Below are 20,768 nucleotides of genomic sequence, written 5' to 3'. Positions count from 1 at the left end.
GCTGTTGAAAATTTGTCCTACCTGAGAATCTCAAAGGGATGTCTACACTGCAGTCACGCTAGAAGAGCCGCTTTTGTCGCATTGGTTCATGTACAGGAGAGCCGCCACTGCAGAGAGCCCGCTGTCTTCCCCTGTTTCCACTGAAGGTGGGACCTATCTCAGCTCAAGTACACTGAGTTCAACAGGCAGAGAGACGCCTGTCATCAAAAGTAGTTGTAATATCTTGTATGGGATATATTACAGTCTTGAGGTGTGTTTACTGCCTGGTTGCACATTTAAACTCCTTCCCTGTTATGCCACAAGTGTAATCAAACTTAAAACCTTAATACAAGATCAGATTTTTCCAAAAACTTATAAAGAAGCCTATACATCTTGCCCTAGACTTCACCTTTACTTATACATGGAATTACTGTTACTGATGCTGCAGAAGCTGTAATTAACTTTTTATATGATAGATTAAATCTTTAGATCTCAGTGTCCTCCAGAAGCAAGGCAAAGGTTCTACGTTTAGCAATAGCTATGCTCTGATCATGGGACCATGATCCTCTTACCACGCTGGTAATGGGATTTGCAGCATTCTGTCTTTTACCCCCTGTAAAAAACAAATACCGTGGAATACTCTTACTCTAGCTGCAGGAAATACATGAAGACTCCTTAGGTTGCATATGGTAAAGTTGGGGGTTTTTTGCCCTAAGTTTTTCTTTTTTAAAGTTCATGTTGTGAAAGAATATCCTGAAGAGCAAGTTCCTTGGTTTGGAAGGAGTTATAATTTGGTCTAATTATACGATAATGTACAATAAAATTACTTTGTTCCAGTCATTGGTCACATATTCAACTGGTAGGTATGTGAGCTAAAAGATGAGAGAGTTTTATGAAATAGTGTCTGTCTTACCAGAGAGAAGCCTGTGGTTTCAATCATATTAAAATATGACAGGAGCTGTTGACCATTTCTAGTACATTTCTCCCTCCTGCTAGTGGAGTAGTGTCCTTTTTTTACTGAGTAGTTGAACACTTTCAGACCCATTAGGTATCTTATGTCTCTCTATAAATTATCTGGAATACCACATTTTGACAAAAGAAAATGCACAGATATATAAAAGAAAGGAAAATAAATTCAATAACTGGGCTAGATGAAAACCTAATTTGCTCAAATGTACATTCCATGGAAATGTATAAAATAATGGGTTTTAATGATAGCATAGTCTAAAACAAATTCCAATTTATATACTGGAAATACTTCAAGATATAGTTTTTAAACTAGTATTAAATATCAAAGTAGTAGTTCAACATCTTTCCAAAACTTAATCCATGATGAAATATATTATTTGCCTGTGCATACCTAGGTAAAGAAAGGAAAGGACTGAAATATGCGATAAACATTTAATGTCATGTATGGATGTTCACACCTGCAGAGCCCATGGATGTGTTCCTACAAAAAACACAGATGGGATAATTTCCTGAATACATGATCAAAAAGAAGTGCAGATAGTATTATAAGTTGACAGTGAAGAACACTTTGTGCAGGTGCAGTTTGGAGACAGTCTCACTTTTTCCCCTGTTCTGATACTGCACCAAACATTGCAATAGGATTTGGTAATCTATAGAATAATTAAACTAAAATATAAAGCTTATAAAAAAAAAAAAAAAAAAGAGGTCCTGGAATATGGCAGACAAATCAACTGCAATAGTTTCTGCAATCATTTTGTGAATGTATTTTATTAATGAATTCCCTACTTATTTCTCTGAAATGAATGCAATGAAGAAGATTAATTTTTTAGGAATAATTCCTTAGCTCATATTTTATTTTACTGTAGATCTAGCTTTGGGAAATTCAATGAGTATACTATAGAAATATGCTGGGTATTAAAGTAATTCAGAGATTATATTGAAAGTCACACCAGGATTTTATGAATTTCTATCACCAGGAAAATTATTGGAATGATGGGATAGTGATTATTTTCAAAATCTCTCCTTACTTCAATTATCTTTCTTTATGTCATATTTCCTCAGAAAATCTCTTACAGCACAGAAGTACTTTCTTAATAAACTAGAAAAAGTACGTGATGGCTGAGTTTTCTAACAGTGTTCAGGCAGTGGAAATGGAGCCAGAATTCTTGCACATCACAAAAGAGAATTCAGGCCACTGCAGACAGAAAGAGCTTTGCAACATGACTATTAAAGCCTAAAATTAGGCTATGTCAGGTAGTAAAATCCAAGTGCCAATTGCTTTCTCTGCAAAAAAGACAAAATCTTAACTTTCTTCTTTTTTCTTTTTTTAGTTTTCTTTTCATGGTCACAGCTAGATCCTTATGCCTTTTTTGGTTGTGGTTTTTTTTTTTTTTCTTCTTTCCTCCAGAGTTTCTGCTTGTATTTCAAAATAAAAGCACCAGAGAAGCACCAGAGAAATGCCAGTGCCATGTTCCAATAAAAAAGAAAATGTGCTGACACAGATTCTAAGGTCGTGAGGAAACAAAATGATAATTTAGTCTGACCTTTTTCAAAATACAGGGTACAGAAAATTGGGAGATAATACCTGCAATAAAAGTTATTTTTACTAAGTTTACTTTTTTTCTTGCATAATGACAGCTTTAATTTTCTCTCACTAGATGGACTCAGGATTTTTCTAAGGTTATCTGGTTATGTTGTTTTAAAGGAAAACATGAGAGGAAGTTAAAAAAAGAAAAAGATTTCTCAGTTTGAACTGTGCTGACTGTGTATTACACAATGTCATTTGACTGCCTGTCTCAGATACAGACTCTCCCATTTTCTTTAAGCAATCCACAGGACAGCATTCTTCAATGAAAAGCTGAATTTGTGCATTATGACACCCTTCATGCCAAATACAGAGGACAAGATATCTCTCTCATTTCTTTGAATGCTGAGAATATTTCAAATAGTTACAAATATATATATAGAACTACACTTATTTATAAGTCTAGAAAAAAACCCTTTGCACTATATACTATTTGAAATCTGGAGCTCAGTCAATGGAATGACGAAATTCATTTTAAGAAAGATTTATTTGGGCCATGGTTTGGGATTTAACTTTTTCAATTTTCAGCCCTGGAAGTTTCAGTTTTCACAGGCATTAAAATTATTCAAGTTTTTTGCTTCTTAAGGATTAACATGATTGTGGAGTTTTCCTTAAAGGTAAAACCATAAAGAGAAAACATTTTCCTTGAACTTTCCAGATATCAACATCATTAGGTTCATCTTGGAAATTTCAGTTCAGAGACATTTTCAGCAACTTATAACCCCTTCAAAGCTGAGCATTGACTCCTCAAACTTATTAAACATAACTAAGGTAGTTAGAACCGCCCCAATGATGATGTTTTTATGGTAGGTATCACCAAGTGGTGCTATTACATACAGTGTTTCTCTTCTCTGTGTGCATACAAGTGGTCAACTTTGGCTATACCAGGGTCTATGTAAAAGGATTCACCTTTCTCCAGTACCTTTTCATGAGTAACTTAGGAGATTGTTAACTGCAGGGTCACTTTTTATTGTAAAGCTACCACATATGAACTAAGAAGGAATTTTGGGCTGTCTCTCAGAGACAGTGCTGAATGTTTTTTGCCCAGGAGAGACATATATTAATTCAGGAAGGAGTTACACATTGAATAGATCTAGATTGTCTGTCGTTCACTTATTTTCAGCTAGGGAAGCAACCACAAGGATCCAAATAGTTTTAATTCTTCATAAGCAACTGTCACATCAGCATGCATTCTCCCAGTCTGCTTACACGTGCAAGAGCTGTATATGTTATACCCAGTGACATGTTACATACATAAAGTTTGAGAGGATTTAAGATAATTTAAAAAGGTAGTCAGGATCTGTTAGATTTATAATGAAATCTTTAGAGTGACAATGCAAAATCCTTTTGCAGTAATCCCAAGACCTCCACATAAATTAACTCAGTTGATAATGTTTATTGGAGGAACAGTGGTATAATCTCATTAATATTTGCAAATTTCAATTGCAGGGAGGGCATGAGCATGTGAAGTAGCCACAGTTCTCCATTATGATTGGAAAAAACAACAATTTATGAATTTGCCATCTAATTTTGAAAAAGATGGAAGTGTGATGCTACTGAGAATGATATATGATAAAGTGGATTATTTTTGCATAGATGTTACTTTATTTTCTTACTGTGATATTGAAATTCTGGGTCAAACTCTGGGAAAGAGGAAAGGATAAGAAAGGACAGGTCATTCTTCATATAAGAGAGGAATTGACATGGATCACTTAGAATGCCAAAAGCAAGTAACACAGTATTTAGTTATTCGAGACCTGAACCTGTTGGATAACAATCACAATTACAGTTCACAAAAAGAAGGCCAACTCTATGTGCATTTCCCAAGAGGAAGAAAAAGGCAATGGAATGCCATTTTGATGATTTTTTTTTTTTTCCAGCAAATATATCCCCAAATCAGAAAATGGACAACTAATCAAGCAGAATAGTTTGATGTGAGGCCTCTGTCCTCACAAGGAGCTCTATCAGAACTGCCAGAACCCTTAAAAGAGGTGTCTAAACATGAAAAAACAGAAGGATTTCTTGATATACTTTTACATCTTCTATACAACTGCAGGCTTACAGATAGTACCAGAACAATTTGTATAGTCAAGTAATGGATTATTTGTGAAGTTGTGTAATTTTATTTTTCCATCTATCTATCTGTTTTGTTTTTTAAATAATTTTAATACTAATAAATAAGAAAAAAATAAAGAATAAATAAATAATTTTGTGACTAAAACATTATCATTACTTTCTTATTTGCATTATTTAGATCAAAAAACTTTAATGGAGAATCATCAGAATCATTATCTACCTCAACAAACAAACAAACAAACCCACCTGGTTCCTAAGGAAGCAATGATTTTAGACCAGGACAAGGATAAAATAAAACCTCTGAAGCAAATCCTGCCCTCCTTCTACTCAAAGAGCATCACACATCTAGCACAAAAGCAACCATTCAGCCCCAGAAAGAATAGCTTGCAGATGTCACTGCCAGGCACAGTTTGCTATCAATCTAAAAATAAGACACACAATCTTAGAAGGAGCTGAAGAAGCATTCTAGAAATTCTTTCCTAACTAGCAAAGGGCTAGACACATTCAGAAGTTAATAAGCCTTTTCCAACACAGGGTAGATGAGCAGTTGTTAAACCTTCTTCCTAGAGCTTGCTGGAGCTCTCAGAAAAGACGATGGCTCATCTGGGAAGCCGAAGAACCTTTTTTTCTCACAGTCCAGATACACGGCATGCTGCAAGATTTAACTGTAGCTGCCATTATAGGTTTTTACTTCATTCTGCTCCACAAAACACAACAGTGAAACACATCTGTTTTGGCACTCTTCATTAGTTGTGATAAAAAAAAAAAAAAAAAAAAGGAAAAACTAGGTTGGGACCACAGCCTCATCACCTATCATGGAAGATGTCACTCTCTCATCAGGTTGCACAGCAGGAATGGATCTGGACTCACAGTTCCTCAGAGGGAATACATTTGGCGGCAGCTGGTAGAATAAGGAATATATTGAGCTCATCCTTCCTTTCCCGCTGGCTCAAAAAGACCTCTGCCCAAAGGACAGCAACTCCAGTCAAGCTGAGTAAGAAGATGTGCTGTGAGCTGGGAACCGTTTTCAGTTCTTCAAAATTTTATTTCAATATGGAGAAGGTTAGACCTAGCATGCCTCTGTAAGCAAGAAAGGGTTCAGATAAACCAGAAAGGTATACTTGTTCAAGGTGTTGCTAAAAACTACCTCTGGGTAGCTTTTATACTTAATGATCAGGCAGAACAGATGGCTAACGGGTGGCAGCCCCTGCCTGGAAGCAGTGGGGTTTATTTTGTGCCCAAAAGCTGGTCCCGTTCCATGGCTGGATGCCCACTGCAATCTGTGGTTTGGAAAGAATCTGAGGGTGAGGGCAGGGTCAAACCAAAGGGGTTAGATGGTAGAGAACCAGAGGAGATCAATGGGTTGGGCTGGACAAGCAAGAGCCATTGGATTCAATTTTGCAATAAAAGAGGCCACAGCAGAAAAAGAAGCTGTAAAACACGGGCTGGTGGCATGAGGGTTGTTCCATGATGAGAATCAGTAACAATACAAGTAGAGCACTGAGCGAAGCAAGAATACTACATATGAAATACTTACATAAATATTTCTCAAGACAAAAAGCTGGTAATCTTATTTTTTCTTTATATACATGCAAGGGAATGGATTAAGGAGTGCCATTGTTTGTAAAATATACCTGTATCTTTCACCTTGTCTAATTCCAGATTATAAAAGGATCATTTTCTATATAGGTTTCAAAATAAATCACATTTTTGAATAGGCAGTCAACTACAAAACTGACAACACAGAACAGTTAATTCAGATGCAAATATTAACAATTACAGTAACACAGAACTCGTATATTTAGCAATCTATGGGCCAGATACTCAGACATTGAAAACTGAAATAAATGTTGGTATCTATAAATTCAGAGATTCTTACCCTGCATTTTCATATATTTCAGTCTGCATGTCAGTGTGCTATTAACTGAACTAAGCTTAAAATTCTGTGTGCAGTCTTAAAGATAATTTTTGAAAAGGGTGGCCTTCTGAGGATAGTTATTTAAAATTCAGAAGGCTGCCCAGAATATCAGAGTAAGTTCGGCATTAGTGTAATTTTTCAACCTGACCCCAGAGGCCTACGAACTAAAATGCCAGCAGATTAAAATGCCTTTTAAGAACCATATTGCACTAAGCATATGTATGACAGAGTTATACTTTGAGTTATAAGCAGACAGTATCACTTTTGAAGCAGCAGTTGACACAGTCAGGCTAGAACAATTTTTCTCTAGTGCGTGCCAAACAGTTGCAGGACCAGGCTAATAAAGGGGCCTCCATTACCATAACAACAGCTTCACGGTTAGTTCTGGGGGGTCAGAGTCAGGCCTGCCACCCGTTGAAAGCAGTCAAGAGAAAGATACAGTTTTGGCCAGAGTAACACCTGTTTTTTCACAGTTTATAGGAAGCTATTGGCACCAGTACGACATTGTCACAAAATGTGTCATGATCTTTCTCCCTGGATGCCTCAACCTAACATCTGTTCAAAGTACCTTTCTAACTTAGGCTGAAATATTTAATAGACACACTTATTGCCACAAATGACCACTTTCAGATATCAAGATAGTCTGCAAAGAGATTTGCAGAGCTAGCTTATAATTTTGGAGCTTTATCCAAGAAATAGGCTGGACAAAAAGCCTCATATTTGAAAGAAAGACACCTAAAGAAATCTCAAACTTGTGGTAAATTCTGTGTCTGCCCTGGATTTCAGACTGGCTACTAGTTCACTGTCCCTTAACAACTGTTTTGTAAGAGCTCCTCTTCTTCTTTTGGACTGCATGACTTGTATTCATACACGGAGACCTACCATCCCTGTAGAAAAAACCTAAGGGAGAGAAGAGGTAAGGGCAGAGGCAACAGAGGTTTTGCATCACAGCAAGATGTAAGGAGCACCATGCTCTTCAGGATATTGATTACAGTTGTAGTTAGTAGACATTCTTCAGTCAAACCCTAAAGAAGCTCCAGAACGGCTTTAGATCTACTTATTTAACTAATACTTTTTAACAATCACTGATAAAGAAGTTAAACTTTTTAGAATGCACTCAGTTCTCCTTAATCATTGCACCCCATACCTAGTGATAAAATGAATATATATTTTGCTAAGAGTGTGTGCAATACCTATTTAATAATCAATTAAAAATCAGTATCTACAGGTGCATCATAATCATACGCCCCCTTTCCAGATTTTTACCAGGGGTCTATAAATATCTGTTTCAATCCTATTATTTTTTAATATATTTATGGAGTTTCATATTACACATAATTTTCCAAGCATGAAGAATTATAGAGAACTCAGTAATTTCACTAGGAAAGCAAAGTAAGTGATTCGTATATCATCCCAACTTCCAAACAAAAGCTGAGCTCAAAATCCTGGTACGCTTCACTGAGTTTCAATTTTCTACAAAAATCTTCACTTCTTCTTTGGTCAAGCCAAATAGCTCCTACTGGATAATGAAACTGATATTTGGTTTTTGTCTGTTTATCAGATTCAGATCTTTTTTTCTTTTTTTTTTTTTTTTTGTAGGTTGGGTCCATCAGGTTCATTTTATATGTACTCACGCAATAGTTAAATTAGACTCCTTAAGACTCCCCTGAGAGATATCCTAAAAGCATCACTTAGTGGAAGAAATGGCTAAAAGATTTAGGTTTGTTCTTTCTCCCATTAAATCAATGCAGCTTGCCAGATCCCTAACTGAAAGCATTGTCCAGAGAAGGCAATGGAACCTCATGACCTTCCCTCTGAGATTCAGTCCTACTGCACACCTGGGGTCACAGCATTTGGAGGCAATTATTTTACCATTGGTAGGAAAGTATTATCTCTCTGCTAGGTAACTTTCCCCCAAGAGCACTGTAATTTATATCTGCAAACCATGAACCACAAAACTGGTACTGAAGGATTACAGTGAGAAGTAGAATTTCTCCTAGGCAACATTTTTATTTACCCACACCCAGATTAATTTTCACTATTTTTGAAGGGTTTTTTATCCTGCATTGGTAAAAGAGTCATAAAATCTGAAAAAGCAGAAAAAGATGAAGAAAGAGTAGAGAAGATGACTTGCAGATATTGCAAAGAATGCAACAGTGGTGCTAAATAACAAGAAATAAAAACCTGTGATAATAACCACTATAATATATTTTTCCTCCATAACTAAATGAAGGAATTAGTCCACTGTCATACAATTGGTTATGAAAATTGTTTCCAACTATCCTGTGCAAGGGTAATTTTCATTTAGCTGAGAAGGTCTGTATTTTAAAGCTTAAAGGAGTTTGATCTCTGAGACTACACCCTAAAAGATTTGTCATGATTTTTTTCTGACGGACAGAATACTGAATGCTCTACCCAATTGAGATTTTTGTCTCCATTTGCATTCTCTGACAAAAGTTCGTAATGCATCTTCAAGAAGAAATGCTTGTACCCTCACTTCTCTAAACCAGATTTTTCAATACTTTACAAAATTCTGTCAACAAATGCACTTCAAATAGGTAATAGTTTTCCTATGGCAGCAATTTCTGGATAAACTGACCCCAGCATTCGATGAGAAATGTAACTATAAATAATGAAAAGTATGCAGAAAAGTAGCTCCCATTTTCTAAAACATTTTACCAGGTTTAAATCTTCCACTACTTTCATAACATTATTGCATTAACCACAGTTAATGACTTTTTACAAACGAGTGTTAAGCCCCTTTTACACTATCTGTAAAAACGTCATGCTGTGCTGTAGTAACACCACTTAAATCAGTGGAGTTCATTCCTAACAAGAAAAGTGAGTAAACACTGTCTATGTATTTGGAGTCATACTGACCTAAATAAGACTACATCTATGCAAATGAATTAAATAGTGCTAGGGCATGAATCCATGCCCTGGAACTATTATTTTTTCCTGAAACATCAAATATCAGGGCAGTCGCTAACACTATTTTGATCCTGGCTACTTGACCAGTAGTGTCCCAAGGGGTTCCTGGGCGCAGCTAGGGTACTAGCCTAGCCTGGGGACTGTTCCCAAGAGGCAATCTAACTGCAGCTTGTGCTCAGGAGGCTAAGGGAATTTAACCATGTGGAAGTGGTGATGCTTTTCTGACCTCCAGGCTAGAGGGAGGCCTTGCATCATTCAGTTTATTCATAAAAAATACAAGCAAGGAGCAGAAATGTAGCTGTAACAGAGAAAAATTAAATAAAAAAAAATCTAAGCAACAAACACTCCCAATTAGTATCTCAACAGTAAATATTCCCAATTAATCTCTCATTATTACTGGAATAAAAGAGACAAACCCTGAGAAATCTGTTCTCTTGTGTCCCTGGGGATAAACAGAAGTGAGTGGCCAGCTTCTGTCTACCACCGTGCTGGGGATTTACACTGTATCTCCATGCTGTGCTTGCCATATTGATGCAGTGTACTGGCGCTGATATACATCCGAGTCTAGAGGCAAGCTGCCTCATTCATAAGCACTACTTACTGATACATGTCAAGTCACATAAACAACACATATTCAACTTAAATTCCTGAAACAGTAGACTAAGTAAATTAGTTTTCTTTCCAGCTGGCCACTAAATGTCTTTTAAACCTACATCCTGAGCCGAAGTACAGTTCAGTCAGAGAACATTTTCCTCTTAAAGTTGTTAAAAAGACACACATGATTTCACACTCACTATTTTCCTTGAGTTATAGCAAAGAGGCAATTCCTTCCCTCTTTCTGTTCTCACCTTAAGTCTGCCTCAATGTACGAGCTATATTCAGGAATAAAATAATAAACAAACTTTCCAAGAAAACACCTTTCCAATATTCCCACTTTACCCATTAGACCAAAACCATGATCTACCCAATGGTGTGTGCTCTAGAACTGGGCAAGAAGTATTCTCTCCATCATGAAAAATGTTTGGAGCTTTCAAAATTCCTTTTGGAAGTTGTAAAAGGAAGGTAAAAATGTTAAAAGATTAAAAAGAAACATTCTGTTTAGGGCAAAATCAAGAGTCTTGTGTCAATATTTTGGGGACATTTTTTTCAGGTTTTGATTTTTCCTTATTTTTACAAAAATCACTTTAGAGATAAAAAAAATATTTTAATTGATATATGATCACAGCACACAGAAAATTTATGAAAATCTGTCTTTTCTACAGACAGTGTTGGTTTCAAGGAAATTCTATGTCTAAAAAACCTAAATTTCAAAGACATTTCAACCAGCTTCAGGTTTTTCATGAGAGCTGACTGAAATATCTTCAAAGACAAGATTTTTGTAATGAAAATGTTTTATCTATTCTGAAATGACATTAAAAATATGGAATTTTCAAGAATTTTTTCATTATTTCAAGGTGACGAATGATACAGAGACATTAATCAGATATATTTACTTTGTGTAAAAGAGAAATATATTTGAAAGTTTAAAAATGTTTTTCTTGCTTTTTCTTTCTCTTTTCCCCTCTTTTTCTCAGTGAAATTCTTCCCCACTTCCCAAAAAAGGCAGAAAAGCAAAATGACGTACATATTTTTAAGGAACTTATATGTTATTTGGTTCTGAAACAAAAAAAATAACTCACAAATTTTGCTTTGTTAAGAAGTAGGAAGATGGCAAATCTGAATGATAGATAAATCTTTTTCAATCCATTTTTGTTAAAGAAAATAACTTCTATTCAAGGATAATGCTGGTAAGTGAAGTTTCTGTCATGAAATTCATCCCTTGTTGTTTCTTGCTTTTAAATCGTGTAAGGTAGAGGTATACAAAAAAGTCTCTAAAGCATCTGCACTGTAAATACTATCTTTACCACACCAGGAGAGAAGAAAAGTCAGTTACAACACTGTAGGTCCAATATAAAAAGAAAGAAAGAGCTGTTGATTCATGCTCACCTGGATCTATCTCACTAGAAGCCTGGGAGCAGCCCTGAAGGAACTGCTGGGAAAGCAACCACAGGAATTGAACATGCTTCACAGAAATTAAACATGCTTTTAGGTAGATCTGAACGAAAGACTGGGTTTCCTTCTTCTTCAGTTGCTTTTTGAAGCACAGGTTGTTTGGCTATGCCTGAAGGAAGTGAATTTCATTTGTAGGTCAGAAGCCATTGAATATAGGATACCGCAAAAGGGGCTAGCAATGTCAGTTGTAACTAGAATTGTTTGGTGTATGCAGACTGAAAACTTCTAATCCTAGAACAAATTTTCACTAATTCTCCTCAAATCTTTTCTACCTCTGTGGTTGGTAAAAGTTTATCAGTCGTATTTTCTTTTTTGAATTATTTACCAAAAGATTATAATAGATTATTTTAGCCAGATTGTGCATCACCATTCAGGAATGTAATTTTCCACTAGAAGACAAATAAGGGTGTGTTGTTTGACTATACTGATAGACTCTACACTGATAGGCTTTTTTGCTACTGCAAATCTGATTTCTTTACATTGGAGATTAATCCTTTCACAAGAAGCAGGAATGTGAAATTATAAATAGGAAGGATTTGCTGCCACCTCTGACGTTATTTATACTTACACAGCAGTTACAAAGGTGAGGACATGCAGCAACAAATTACCTAAAATAATTTTCCCCAAATCTTTCTTCTGACATTATACCAAATTTAACTATACTCCATCCAATCAACTGTCTTTTCAGCGTGAAAAGTTTATGTTAAAATATTGTATATCTATTTACTGTATTAAATACAATGCTGTATTAAATGCTCCTCTGCTCTACTGTCATCTTCTATTTTCCTAAAGCTCCACATTACATTCACAGATAATATTTCCTGGTTCTTCAATGTAAGACTGTAGTTGCTTTTTCAAGTCTTTACAGGGAGAGCTTGACTGTGATTGTAGATGACACTAGCCTGTAGTTGGCAAAATATCTTTCAGATTCGTGTTTTTCAGGACATAACATAACATTGGCTTCAGACACTGAAAAGAAGATGCATTTTGTTTTCTCCTCTTTCAGGATTCAGTTACCTTTTTTTTTTTTTTTTTTTTTTTTTTTTTTTGGCAGCACTGGCTATTATTTATAGCCTTAGGTTTAAAACATTCTGCAGGAGAACCATTGGACCCTGCTGTTTTACCTTCAGGAAACAGTTTAACCACTCTCAGCTATATATCGTGCTGTCATATCTTCCTCAGCAGCTTCATGGTCAGAAAGGAAGAACAATCAGCAAATCCCTGCTGGGGTGAGGAAACCAGGCAGTAACAAAGTAGGGCATTATACAGATTTTGATATTAAAAGGAAAAAAATATGTAGATGTGTGTGTGCACATGTATACAGACAGACAAATGTGTATACAAACACACACAAAATCTGCTCAGGCCATCTGGATTTCTAACATGGGAAATGGTTATTTTCTAGCTTTTGTCTACTTTTGAAGCCCCCATCCTATTGGCACATCAGCTTTAGTTACTTCTCCCATGGCCAGAACAAGTGAGGTAACTCAACTTTAGTAATTTTGGTTTTAACCTCAATTGCATTTATTTTTATGTTCTACTTCTGTCTTAAGGATCTTTCATCAAAGAGCACTTATTTTCCCCTCTTAAAAAAAAAAACCAACAAAGCACATCCTTACACATTTTTACTTCACTTTTCCATGTCTCCACCATTTCTAACTTTGTTTCTAGGTTCGTTTAGGGGTTAGCCAAACTCAGTTGTGTCTGTATGCCTGGCAAAAGTCATACCTTCTATAATAGTACCTGGTAAGAGAAAAAAAAAAACCAAACCTGTCACATAGAATCCAGGATGCAGTGTAATCCATTTCCACTGATGTAAACTGACTTGTCTCCCATGAGATGCCAGTTTTCTAGTGCTGTCATCATAGCAGCAATGCCAGGTTGCAAAGGGAGGTTTTGATGTAGGTTGAAAGTCCATCAGTTAGTGCAGAAAGTTTACATGCTGCTGAGCAAGCTTAAGTACCTGTTGTAGAGGACAAATCCCTTATCCATTGGCTTAGATTCCACTTAATCTTATATAGGATTAATCTATTAATATGAATATTTCCTTTACGTACTTTTAAGGAAGAAATAACATATATGTATTGATTATAAATTGGCTCATGAAATCTTTCTACCAGTCATTTTTGGTATTCGCAGAGATTTTTTAACGATTCGTTCTATAATGTAAAAACCTGACATCCCCTGGTAGACTCTGAATATGTGTCTGTTATAATACAGTCTAATAGTTTTATTTATGACAGCCCTTTGGAGACTCCAGCAACTGTATGCAGTCAAGATTGTTCAAGCCATTATAATACAAGATTGTATTACAGTGATTTGAATGGATAAAAGTTCTTTCGTCTCCAAAAGAGAAATGGATTGATAGACACTGTTCTGTAACATATCAGGACAAATGTGTTACTTTAATCCTCCAGACAGAGAGCTGTGTTTTCTAAAGCAACACTGTTAACGAGCACTAGGATGCATAAAGACTAAGAGTGCTAGTGCACAAAAAGTACAGCAATTACAATTACTCTTTTTTTTGTAGTGTGAAATATTTTATGTCAACTTGGGTACCTTAAAAAGCCTTAAAAAAGGTTTGAGGGTATTCAATGGTTTAAACATGGAGGCATGCCTTTGATTTGCCTCCTTGAAAAATGGCTGGATCTTACAAAATCGGCTATTAAAGTCTACCTTATGCAGTATCAGTTCCTGATACCATATCTAGAGTTGACTCTGTGGTAGTCCTTCATTATAAACTTCATCCTTCATGTCTTATCTACATAAATTCATTTCAATTAGAAATATTAAAGAGTACAGCTGTGCAACTCTTTTTAAAACAGGTAATAGCTTGCAGTACTTCTAAAGTATTAAAAAAAAAAAAAAAGAAAAAAGTAGAAGTATTTAAAACTTTTCCCCTGGAAGTTAAAAATTAAAGTTGTCTGATGCTCACAATATTTTAAAACCAGAGATTTAGACACTTGAATAAACTTGGGAAAACTATTACTTTTCATTGATCACGAAAGCATCTTTGTTCAACAAAACATATGATTAGGTCCCTTTGAGGTCAGCACATGCTTAAAGATTAATATTTATTTAACAGCTTTGCTGATGTGAATCTTTCTGCAATTACCATTTCATCTGATTGTGTTAACAATGCACAGTGATGCTTGTTTGTTCAGGAAGAAATTTTGTGCTTACAGACATGTAATACTTGAGAGAGGGTGTGTGGAGCTAATGCAGTATTTATGCAACAGGACAGAAGTGCTCTTAAGTGCTATTGCCGGGCCGAGCAAACCAAATGCATAAATAATATAGAAAAACACAATTTTGGTAGCAAATGGTGTCTAGGTGTTTTCCTTAAAGATTAAAAGTTCTGTTCTTGATTATTTTTTTAATTTGCATGCATTTGTATTCTGAACTCAAACTAAACTCAACCAGTTTTTTTTGTATATCCATTTTTATTTCATTTAGCCAGTAGCGTATCATTTCAATCTGCATACTTTTCTAGGAAAGATTATATTATCAAGGAAATATCCTGATTGAAGTAAGAGAAAATTGAACGTGCGCACACAAATACATTAAAACAAAGTGCACTTGAGACTAGACACAGGCCAGTAATTGATATTTTAAGTTGCATGTGACACTCTTTCCTTGTTCTGTTGCACTGCATTTAGATATTGTATGGCTCTCCAGACATGTTATGCATAATTTTACATACCATCTGCTTTACATGCCAGGTTCCATATGTATAACGTATAACCTAAAAGCAATATTTTGATTGATTTGAGCTACAGTGGAGGCTTTTGTTCTTAAATTGCTGGATAAAAGAATATAGTCCTAAACAAATTATCTGACAAATATGTTCTAGGACTAACAAACAATCAAATTTATTTTGAAAAAGTTTTTAAACGTGTAATAATTACAAAATTCAGGTGACTTTCAACAATCCCACTAATATTGCTTCCTAGATTCAGATGCTAATAGACCTGTAAATACTTGCTACCATTCACTGAACAACCATAGAAATACAATGGTATAAACATGTTTCAGTCAGGCCAGGCAAAGGACAGCAGATACAGTCTAGAAAAAGATATATCTAAATAAAGATGAACAGCACTTACTCCTAAAAACAGAATGGGGTTTATAAAGATGCTAAAAGTGACTAATGCATATTCAGAACCATGTCCTGGAGATTCCCAGCACTTCATTATCTGGCTTCTTTCAACCCTGTTTTAAACACTCAAAGCTTACCTAGTCTTCAGTTACAGGTAAGCCTAAAAAAATAACTTTCTATTTTGGACATGCTGTCCACAAGAAACATCTGGCTGCATTTCTATATGCACATATGAATAACAAGTATTGGAAGACCAAAATGAAAAGAAAACAGAATTTCAGATTATGGCTCTTGGGACAAAACTGAAGATTTATGCAAATATATGTCCTCATTTTTAGAACTGCTGACTCTTTTCATCCAAGCAAGCAAAGAGGATTAAGCATTGGTTTGGACCTTTAAAAAAACACCAACACCCCTCCTCAAAAACAAAATAAAACAAAACAAAAACAGTCCAAACCTCTTAACCTGGAAATAATCACCATATTTTTAACATTTGACTTGAAATTGAAGCATTATCAACAAAAAACCTAACACTGCAGCATTACAATATATCCGTAAACAGCAGATAAAGTGAAGAATATAGGAAGCAACAAAGCAGCTCAAAGAAAATTTTTCTTCATGCAATGTCCCATTAAATATGCACCCTTCCCCTCCATAGATGGCACGTGATAAAAGAAACATTTGAACAGGAAAATTAGAAAGGAACTTGTAAGAAGGAGGTTTCTGTCTTCCCAATGTAATTGCAAGGAGAGAAGAGATAATCAGTGAAGCATTTGTCCATTTTACAGGGTTTTTGCCATTGTAACATGAACATCTTAATCTGTTCACAGTTAAGCATTAGTTCAGTTCAGTACCAGGCATGTTCAGTTCAACTCAATGGCAATTCTACCAGAAGCCTACAAATAAAGATGAACAAGAGATACAACTGCTCAAACTTTTTTTATACTTGCCTATTAACACAAACTTGTGCTTAGAAGGGAAACATTATTATTTGGCCATAACTGAGACAGGTTATTTTTCTTATTGTATTGGTTTTGCATGGCAAGATTTTGGTAGTGGGGGGGACTACTGGGGTGGCTTCTGTGAGAAGCTGCTAGAAGCTTCCCCCATGTCTGACAGAGCCAATGCCAGCGAGCTCCAAGACAGACCCACTGCTGGCCAAATCCGAGCCCATCAGAGATTGTGGTAGCACCTCAGAGATAACATAGTTAAGAAGGGGGAAAAACTGCTGTTCGACAACAGCTGGAATAGAGGAGTGAAAATACATAAGAGAAATATCTCTGCATACCCGAAGGACAGTATAGAAGGAGAGGAGGACATGCTCCGGGTGCCGGAGCAGAGATTCCCCTGCAGCCCATGGTGCAGACCGGGGTGAGGCAGGCTGTGCCCCTGCAGCCCATGGAGGTCCATGATGGGGCAGATCTCCACCTGCAGCCCATGGAGGACCCCATGCTGAAGCAGGGGGATGCCTGAACGAGGCTGTGACCTTGTGGGAAGCCCATGCTGGAGCAGGCTCTTGGCAGGACCTGTGGCCCAAGGGGGAGAGGAGCCCACGCTGGAGCAGGTTTGCTGCAGGAATCGTGACACCACAGGGGGCCCATGCTGGAGCAGCCTGTTCCTGAAGGACTGCACCCATGGAAGGGACCCACGCTGGAGCAGTTCATGAAGAACTTCAGCCCATGGGAAGGACTCATGTTGGAAAAGTTCCTGAAGGACTGTCTCCCGTGGGAGGGACCCCACACTGGAGCAGGGGAAGAGTGTGAAGAGTAGTCCCCATGAGGAGGAAGGAGCAGCAGAAACAACGCGTGATGAACTGATCCCAAGTCCCACTCCCCCTCCCCCTGCACCACTGTGGGAGAAGAGGTAGAGAAATTGGAAATGAAGTTAAGCCTGGGAAGAAAGGTGGGGAGAAGGTGTTTTAGGGTTTGGTTTTATTTCTCATTTTCCTACTCTGATCGGATTGGTACAAATTTAACTAAATTTCCCAGGTCAAGTCTATTTTGCCCATGTCAGTAACTGGTGAGTGATCTCCCTCAGTTCTTACCTTGACCCAGGAGCCTTTTGTAATATTCTGTCTCCCCTGCCCAGTGAAGGAGGGGAGTGACAGAGCAGCTTTGGTGGGCACCTAGTGTCCAGTCAGGATCACCCACCACACATATCAATGTAATAGTCACATTCTTCATGGTGTATGGGCATAATTCTGATACTTGACAAGTTGCCGACAACATGCAGCATTTTTGGGGTTCTTTCAACACTCAGATTTGAAAAACAAAAACCCAAAAAACAGATTGTATTCTTCATATTTTCCCTTTTAAGGCATTCCAAGCAATTGAAAGTGGTTACTCAGGTTACAGGAATAAGGCTAGCTTTTGTCTTGAATATGGATATTTTTATTTGGTGTTTCATTATATATCTGACTGCTCCTAATCTAAACACTGCACTGAAAAGAGGATGTTCTGTGAACTAGAACTTCCATCTGCTAATGGATTTTTTTTTTTTTTGTATAAAATCTTCTTTGTAGTCCATATGAATATGGGCCTTTTAATTATTAATCAGAAGCATTCTTTCTTATTTGTTTCTGTGCTGTGAAAGAGTTCTTTAAAACAGGATAAAAAATTAATGTACATTTAAATTTTTCTCCTCCCTAGAGGGAGGCTGTTCATGAGTTAAATGCTTATGCAACACCTTTCCTTACAAACTGTACTACATTTCTCTTCTTACTTCTCTGTTGAGGATTTCTGGGCCTGATCCGCAGGCCACAGAAGTCAGTGGGAGCCCATTCAGTTGCCTTTTCCTGCCTCTAACTTTTTAGTGGGGGGGAAAAAAAAAAAAAAAATACAGCACGGGAAAACTATAAGGTACTAACCTAGGAATACTTTATAACATTCATAGATAAAACGACAGACTTCAGTCCATCTTGAAACGTGACAAGAAAACACTCTTACATTTCTCCACTGCAAAGTGGGAATGAAAATCCAGAAGCTGTTTCTGACACAGTGCAGCTAAATCTCTTTGGTTAAAAAGCTGGCTTTTAAAAAATGGAGTTTCTTTTATACAGCTGTATAACTTTGTCATCCCTCAGCCTTCTGACCAGTCCCTTTTGCTTGGTATTGGCCAGAACCTTCTTCCTCCGAACTCCTTTGGGACTTTTGCCATTGACTTCAATGGGAGAGTTACCATACCCAGGATGCAAAACACTGAGAAAAGATACCATTGTCAAAGCAGAGATTGTCGAAGTAAGAAAATATAAATGACTTTTCAAAATGCACTTTAAAATCTCCAGCAGTAGTCAGCTTTCATATATGTTCCCCACAAATCGCACCAGACAGTCTAGAACAAAAAGCCCCCTGCCCTGAGTCCCTGGCATTTCGTAGCCGGAGCTGAACCCCAGCCTGAGCGGAGTTACCCGTGCGCAAACCCGAGCTAAGCAGAGCCGCGCACTAATTGATAGCAAACATTCTGCAAACATTAAGCTTTCCCTTAGGGACGAGCGTTTTGCCACCGGAGCCCACTGAGGCGCACGGGTGGAGCAGCCGGGACGGTGAGCTGCCGGCACCTCCTCGCCGTGCTGCCGGGCACCGGCCGGGGCTCTGCTGCCCACCGCACCTGGGTGCTCCCCTCCAAAGGTGAGGCGCCTGGCGGAGCTTCCTCTTTGCCCGGACGGCGGCACCACGGCTCTCGAAACACCGACCGCTTTGGCAGCCCCCGGAGACATCGCCGAAACCGAGGTGGGGAGAAGCGGGGCACCGTCCCCGGCGCGCGCCGGGGGCACCGTGCCCTTCGCGCCCCGTCCTCAGCGAGGCGCGGAGCGGAGCCGCCGGGAAGGGAGCCCTCAGCAAGGCAGGGCACCTTCCACACCTTTCCCGTCCCTGGGGTACCCCGGCGCGGCGCAGAGCCCCGTACTCACCGCGGTGCTGCAGGCAGCAGCCCGCAGCGCAGGCGGAGCGCCCCCGCCCCGGCCGGTGCCCGTTGCGGTGCGCGGACCCCGTTCCTCAGTGCCCACATCCAAGCCCCGGCCGCGCAGCTAAAAGTCCTTCTGAGGAGCACCCGGCGAGCCCCGCCGCCTCCTGCCTCGGATCGCTGTCACCTCCCCTCCCCGCGCCCCCCCCCGGCGGGCGGCACCATTATAAAGCGGTCCCTAAGATCACGCACCGGCAGAGATGCCGGTCCTCGCCGCTACTTACCGGGCATCCTTCAGAGCGGCAGGCGGGAGCGAGGGAGGAGGAGGAGGGAGGGAGGGACAGAGCGGGGTGGGGGCTGTTCCTGGCGGGCTGCGCGGCGCGGCGCTGCTCGGCAGCCTGGGCAGCTCGGCAGAGTGCTGCGAGTCAGTGAGTGAGTGCCTCCGTGCGTGTGTGCGCGTCTCTGGACACAAGCGAGAGGAGACTCAAGCACCGAGAGGCGGCGGGAGGCGGCGGGGGAGCTCAGGGGCGCAGCTTGCGCGGCGCGGCGCGGCCCGGTGAGGCCCAGCGCGGCCCCGGCCCCGCGGTCCCCTGCGGCTCCCCGCGGCTCCCCGTGGCCCCCCGCCGCCGCGGAGGGAGCTGCCGGAGAAGGGGTTGGGGGAGGCGTGCATCCTCCCCGGTGGCACACGCACCGCGGGCGGGGAGCAGGGGAGAGCGGGAGGAGGGATTAAATATAACGATAATAAAAAAGCCCAATCGCCAGGAAAGAAAAGGATAAAAAGGCAAAACTCTGTATCTACTACTCGGCCGAGGATTGAGCCCCTCGCCCCAAAGCCGGGGGTTTGAGCTCCGCGCCGGGGGCAGCCACCGCCCGCGGTGCAGCACGGCAGCAGCTGCCGCTGCCGGTAGCGCCCAGCCAAGAGCTGGAGCCTCTCCCCGCGCACGGAGGAGCCTCCCTCTTTCCTTCCTTCCCTCCTTCCATCCCTCCCTTCTTCCCTCCCTCCCAGTCCGCTAAGGCGGGCAGCGCGGGCAGGTGCTGCCGGTCGGCTTGCCCGGCGGCCGAGGGCAGAGCAGGGCCCTCCGCCGGCAGCGGCCGGGCTCCCCCGGTGGCGCCGGGACCGGGACACGGCTGAAGGGGTTAAGCAAGGGGCAAGAGGAGGGGAGCCGGCTGTCCCCGGCAGCCGCCGGCGGGCCGCAGGAGCGGCGGCCGAGGAATGAAGAAGCAGTGGGGAGGAACCGCCTCCGCCGGGCAGCGGGACA

General features: G+C 39.7%; 1 protein-coding gene across 2 annotated transcripts in view; it reads right to left on the bottom strand.

Annotated features, from left to right (window-relative positions):
• Positions 1-20,413, bottom strand: part of HS3ST5 (heparan sulfate-glucosamine 3-sulfotransferase 5) — a 197,872-nt gene extending 177,459 nt beyond the window's left edge. The window contains exon 1 of one of the 2 annotated variants that reach the window (XM_030489640.1): positions 19,794-20,413. The gene's annotated coding sequence lies outside the window, so the exon portion shown is untranslated. Of the gene's footprint in view, positions 1-19,516; positions 19,635-19,793 lie in introns of those variants that run through there. The other variant, XM_030489641.1, reaches the window with a different exon arrangement.
• Positions 20,414-20,768: the final 355 nt, after the last annotated feature.

This window comes from Strigops habroptila, chromosome 6 (genome assembly GCF_004027225.2).
Source record: "Strigops habroptila isolate Jane chromosome 6, bStrHab1.2.pri, whole genome shotgun sequence".
Taxonomy (NCBI): Eukaryota; Metazoa; Chordata; class Aves; order Psittaciformes; family Psittacidae; genus Strigops; species Strigops habroptila.
The sequence above is the reverse complement of the archived record's forward strand: the minus strand, read 5'-3'. Positions and strand labels throughout refer to the sequence as shown.